Source organism: Triticum dicoccoides, chromosome 6B (genome assembly GCF_002162155.2).
Source record: "Triticum dicoccoides isolate Atlit2015 ecotype Zavitan chromosome 6B, WEW_v2.0, whole genome shotgun sequence".
Classification (NCBI taxonomy): domain Eukaryota; kingdom Viridiplantae; phylum Streptophyta; class Magnoliopsida; order Poales; family Poaceae; genus Triticum; species Triticum dicoccoides.
The window spans coordinates 100,283,459-100,289,706 of NC_041391.1; the positions used below are offsets into that span (position 1 = coordinate 100,283,459).

At 50.1% G+C, this 6,248-nt stretch overlaps 1 long non-coding RNA gene across 1 annotated transcript; it reads left to right on the top strand.

Annotated features, from left to right (window-relative positions):
* Positions 1-4,104: 4,104 nt before the first annotated feature.
* LOC119324723 lies at positions 4,105-5,947 on the top strand. Its single transcript, XR_005157122.1, has 3 exons — positions 4,105-4,831; positions 5,192-5,319; positions 5,474-5,947. It is a non-coding gene; the product is annotated as an uncharacterized LOC119324723 (long non-coding RNA).
* The last annotated feature ends 301 nt before the right edge of the window (positions 5,948-6,248 follow it).

The following is a 6,248-nucleotide window of genomic DNA, read 5'->3' on the forward strand; positions in this document are numbered from 1 at the left end:
TAGACACTTCTGAATCATTCGCATAAATGTGGCTCCGGCATTCTTTAGGCCGAATGGCATGGTGATATAGCAGAAGCACCCGAATGGAGTGATGAAAGCTGTTTTTACCTCGTCGGGCCCGTACAGACGGATCTGGTGGTACCCGGAGTAAGCATCTAAAAAAGACAACCTCTCGCATCCCGCGGTCGAGTCAACAATTTGATCTATGCGAGGGAGAGGAAAGTGATCTTTCGGGCAGGCCCGGTTGATGTGCTTGAAATCAATGCACATTCGGAGCGACTTGTCCTTCTTAGGAACCATGACAACATTAGCGAGCCACTCGGAGTGGAATATCTCTCGGATAAATCCTGCCGCCAACAGTCGAGCCACTTCTTCACCGATGGCCTTTCTCTTCTGGACGGCGGACCGCCGAAGATGCTCTTTGACTGGTTTTGCAGATGAGTCGACTCTTAGGCGATGCTCAGCCAGTCCCCTGGGAACACCTGGCATGTCAGCGGGCTTCCATGCAAAAATGTCCCAGTTCTCACGGAGGAACTGGATGAGCGCTTCTTCCTATTTTGGGTCGAGTGTTGTGGAGATGCGGGTCGGAGCTGCTTCGGGGTCGGTCGGGTGAATGTGAACAGGCTTCGTCTCACCGGACGACTGGAATGCAGACTCTGTGGCGGGCTTCTTGGATCGCAGTAAGTCACTCGGATCTGCGTTTTGCTTGTATTCTTCGAACTCGACCGCTGTCACTTGGGAATCGGCAATCTTGGAGCCCTTCTGAAAGCACTCCTCCGCCTTTTTCCTATCACCGGTGACAGTGATCACACCTTTGGGACCGGGCATCTTCAATTTGAGGTACACGTAACATGGTCGAGCCATGAACCGTGCGTAGGCTGGTCTCCCCAAAATGGCATGATATGCACTTTGAAAATCCACGACCTCAAACGTCAACTTTTCTTTGCGAAAATGCTTTGAATCGCCAAACACTACGTCCAAAGCTATCTGGCCGAGTGACTCGGCCTTCTTCCCTGGTATAACTCCATGGAAGCTCATGTTACTAGTACTCAGTCGGGACATCGGAATGCCCATACCTTTCAATGTGTCTGCATATAACAGATTCAGCCCACTTCCACCATCCATCAGCACCTTTGTCAATCGAGTGCCTTCGACAACTGGATCGACCACCAAAGCTTGCCTCCCAGGGGTGGCAATATGAGTCGGGTGATCAGATTGGTCGAATGTGATGGGTGTTTGGGACCACTTCAGATAATTTGTCTTTGCTGGGGCAACCATGTTCACCTCTCGGTTAATCACTTTCAGTCGACTTCTGCTTTCCACATCCGCAAAGATCATCAGAGTGGAGTTGATATGCGGATATCCTCCCTCACTGTCCTCTTTGTCTTCGGCCTTGTCTGACTCCTTCTCCTTGTCCTTAGACTGTTTTCCCTGAAACTGCTGGATCAGGAGTCGACATTGGCGAGTGGTGTGCTTTGGGTAAATGATATTCCCCTCTTCATCTTTCTTTGTGTGAATGTGACACGGCATATCCATCACGTCGTTCCCTTCTTTATCCTTTACCTTCTTGGGGTTCCAGGATCCTTTTGGTTTCCCCTTAAACTTTCCTTGAGTCACGGCCAGAGCCTCTCCAGGAGCTGCCGGTTCAGCCTTCCGCTTCTGTTTCCGACTGGTGTTTCCTTTTTCTGACTGACTCGGCTTGTGCTTGCCGCTTCGGAGTCGGTCTTCTTCTTCGCCGTTGGCGTACTTGGTAGCAATCTCCATCATCCGACTCAAGGTCATGTCACCGGTTCGACCAAATTTCAAACTCAGTTCTCTGTTCTTGACACCATCTTTGAAGGCGCATACTGCCTGATGGTCAGAGACATTTTCCACAGTGTGGTGCAAAGTGATCCACCTCTGAATATACTCTCTGAGAGTCTCATTGGTTTTCTGCACGCAGACTTGCAACTCTGTCAATCTCGCTGGTCGCTTGCAAGTCCCTTCGAACGTTCTGACGAACACTCGGGACAGATCTTCCCAAGTGTAAATGCTGCTAGGAGGTAATTGAGTCAACCATGCCCTGGCAGAACCTTCCAACATGAGGGGCAAATGCTTCATGGCCACCTCGTCGTTCCCACCACCGATCTGAACTGCCACTCGGTAGTCTTCAAGCCAAGTTTCAGGCTTAGACTCACCAGTGAACTTGCTGACTCCTGTTGCCAACCTGAAATTGGGGGGGATAACAGCGGCTCTGATAGCTCTGCTGAAACATTCAGGACCAGAAACATGTACTCGACTGCTCGTGGGTACATCTCTGTCGAGTGCGCCTCGATGGGCTCTGTTCCGGTCAACCAGCCCTTGCACGATAATGGATCGCGCGTCGAAGCCTGGCTCTCTGGGGTCAACTGGAACCCTACGCCCTGTACTGTACTGACGCCTATCATCTGGCTGCCGAGGAGCGTAAGACCCACCCCTCGGAGGGGAATAGGGCACTCGACGCCTATCATCTCGGTCGAGTCTGTCGCCATATTGATCTCGCCGATTCTCACGCCCTTCGCGCCGCGGAGGCGATCTGGGGCTGTGAGCCGACTGAACCGTATTCAAAGTGACAGATCGACTGTGAATTCTGTTGCGCGACTGAGACACGGCTGAATTCTGATCTCCTGCTGCCCGGAGCAGATCCCTGATCTGCAGCAAACCTCTGCCAGCTTCCGACTGCGAAGGCTGAATGGACTCTGCTATACGGGTCGCAGCTGCTAAATTCTGAATTGGGGTTCGATATACCTGAGTCGGCGGAAGAGTTGACGTCGACTGCTGTCGGGAACTCGTTGCCGCGCGCGCTCGTCGAGTGCTCGCTGAAGGTTCTCCAGTCGAGTGCGCTCGGCCAAATTGGCCAGACGCGCCTCCTCCAAGGCACGAGCCTCGGGGGTTTCTCCTGCGATGGGAATACGCAGGGGATCCTCGTTCCTGCGGCGAAGCTCTTCTCTTTGCAGAGAGTCGAGTGGCTCGGGCTGGTACTCTTCGTAGTTTCGTGCAGTGTCGCCGCCGTCACCTGCTCCACCACCACGGGCGAAGCCAGGAGGGCTGTGGGGCCCGTCGACCATCAAGACTTCCGCCGCTGGATCGCTGCTTCCGCACTCGGAAGCAGTCTCTCCGGAGCCAGTCGACTGATCGAACAAGCCGTAGAGAGATTCGTTGGGCTCGATTGCCGCAACTTGTGTAGTGGTCGATTGGCGAGCCACCGCGTGACTCACCCATCGCTGAAGCCTCGACCGGCCTGAGCGCTTGCGCTGGCGGGAGACCGGGAGGGCGGACGATGGAGGAGCCGACCGATACTGGGTCGACGGTTGCCGCGGCAGAACGCCGCGGACACATGCGCGAAAATGCGTCGCACCGCGGACGGGGAGCGCTTCTACGTCGAGTGGAGCCTCCTGGAGCCATGCGGAGTCGTCGGCGATGAAGGTGAGAGCGCCGAGACGGATCTCTTGACCCTCGACCAATATTCCAGCAGACACCATGATGAAAGTACTCGGAAGAATCGCAACTTCTCCACAAAATCGCTAAAACACCTGCCCCACGGTGGGCGCCAACTGTCGTGGTTCTAAGCCTGACAGTAGAGTGGGGGGTAGGTATGAAGAGGCAAGGTCCTAGCTATGGAGAGGTTGTAAGCACAAAGGATGTACGAGTTCAGGCCCTTCTCGGAAGAAGTAACAGCCCTACGTCTCGGAGCCCGGAGGCGGTCGAGTGGATTATGAATGTATGGGTTACCAGGTGCCGAACCCTTCTGCCTGTGGAGGGGGGTGGCTTATATAGAGTGCGCCAGGACCCCAGCCAGCCCACGTAGGAGAGGGTTTAAGGTGAGTTAAGTCTGGGGCGTTACTGGTAACGCCCCACATAAAGGCCTTTACTATCATAAAGTCTACTTGATTACAGGCCGTTGCAGTGCAGAGTGCCTCTTGACCTCCTGGTGGTCGAGTGAGTCTTCGTGGTCGAGTCCTTCAGACCAGTCGAGTGAATCCTCGTTGGTCGACTGGAAGGCAACCTCTTCTAAGGACGTCCTGGGGTAAGTTACTTGGATCAGGTGCATGACCCTACCCTAGGTACATAACCCCATCAACATGCTCCACAATTAATGGAAGAGTAGAGTGAGGGAGGTATTCCGTCCGTGTAGTTATAGGCAGTAGCATTTGTTTGTAGGAGAGATGGCAGAGCAAAGCATTTGTAGCTGGTTTCACTTGTAAATATGATTTCCATGTGTGGTAGAGAGGAGGTACAGGATATATTCACCACTTGTCTGATACTCCCTCTATCAAAATATAAAGACGTTTTTTGATACGATACTCCGTTTGTATCAAAAAACATCTTATATTTTGATTCAGAGGGAGTAGCAAATATATTTTTTTCTGAAGAAAAAAACACATCCTAGTGATTGATTGATCCCTGAATCCAAGTTTTACGCTGCTTAAACATGAAATGTATTGACTGACTGATTTACTGAATTTTGTAGATTGGTGGTCTAGGAGATGTGCCAAGATGGTATGATGCGGTGCTTTCTCCTCTTCCAGGAGATGGAGACGGAGACAGAGATGGACCGAGCGTAGCGGCTGGGCCTCTGCATGCTTCTGAAGGCCCTCTGCTTGTTGATGAGCTTCAGTAACAATAATGATACGCCAGGGTGTGTTTGTTTTATTCAGAGAAGCTCCTTTTGAATCTTGCCAGGTATATTTCCAAAGTGTGATCTTGTATATCGCAATATGCAAGGTATTCATCAGCTCAACCGCCTGGAAAAACAGCAAGTTCAGTGAACCAACACGCTGCATCTGGTTTGTTTTAATCACTTCGTGCATTGGTGAGTTCTGTGCTTCTTCCTCCTCAACACACGCTTTGATCTAGCTTGGATGTAGGCAATTTGAACTCTGAATTGCCATGCATGCAATGTATGTAAATTTTTTATCAGAACCAGAGTTGAAAGTTGTTTACCTCTGTGAATCTTTGATGTGGTATTAAATTTCCGATTTGAATGAGAAGTGAAAGTTGCTACCTCTGTGAATCTTTCAGACTTGATGGGTCAACTCTGAAACCTTCAGCTATCAAAATGAGTGTATATACCATATGTCTATTAACAATCAGTTGTTGCGCCATAAGTTTTCTACTCTCATTGCAAAATCAGAGCTGAAAATTAACAGCAAAATGAGTCTATATCTTTCAGAGACACCCTGCAGCACGACGACTCTGCCATCAAAGCAGCCAGAGACACCCTGCAGCACGAAAGGAGAAACTTTGAAGCCGTGGCTCTGGCTTCGACATCCAGGGTGCTGGTCAGTCCGTGCGTTTGAGGTGCTCTCTCTAGTCGGTTTTTTTTACTAGTCAGTGATCCGGCTGTCCGCCCGGTCGTTTGAGGCGCCTGATTGTAGACTATAGATGCTCTTAATGTACGTAAACATGGTGACAAGAATGACATGAACTTATATTTTTGCTGCTTTATTTGCAGAATCAATACACCGCGGAATGAAACCATGGATGGACAGCTTTGTATCAGAGGTTCTGTTCAGTTGTGGATAAATTGGACAATGTAGGATGGTCCTTGTCATCAGTGTACAGAAAGAATGATGTGCTTCTGATTTCGGGGACCAACGTTTGAGGCATGCACGGTGTCTGCTTTATGCGCGCTCGGCTTGAAATGCTACTCCCTCCGTTCACTTTTGTAAGTCGTTTCAGACAACACAAAATAGGCTGTTTTGTACATTGTCTGAAATGTTTTAAGGTCTTATAAAAGTGAACGGAGGGAGTACTTTATTTTACCCTTAGTGCACACTTGTTTTCCTTTCCTAGATAATAGTAATGTAATACTCTCTCCGTCCCTAACTACTTGTTGCTCAAACGAATGATCCAGCAGTGAACTACAACTTGATGTATCCGTTAGAGCGGCAAGTAATGTCAGACGGAAGAGATACGAGTAAGTACATGTGAGTGCGTCTATTGGCATAAGGAATTTGTGTGATGTTGGCTTGATTCAGTCTTTTGGTTGTAGTTCTCGTACGTACGTGGTGTCGATTGGCCTTCACCGCTGGCCGCATCCATATCCCACGACTAGACGCAAACTAGCACATAACGCCAAGTGTCCTGTTCCGACAAGTGCCTCTTCGTCCTTGATTCTCCTCCTTTTGCACTGGGAAGAAATGATTGTTGTTGGATCCCTTGTCAGCGCACAGTAGAAAGAAAGATAGTCAAATGAGCTCTCTCTCTCTCTCGTTGTATCAAGAAAG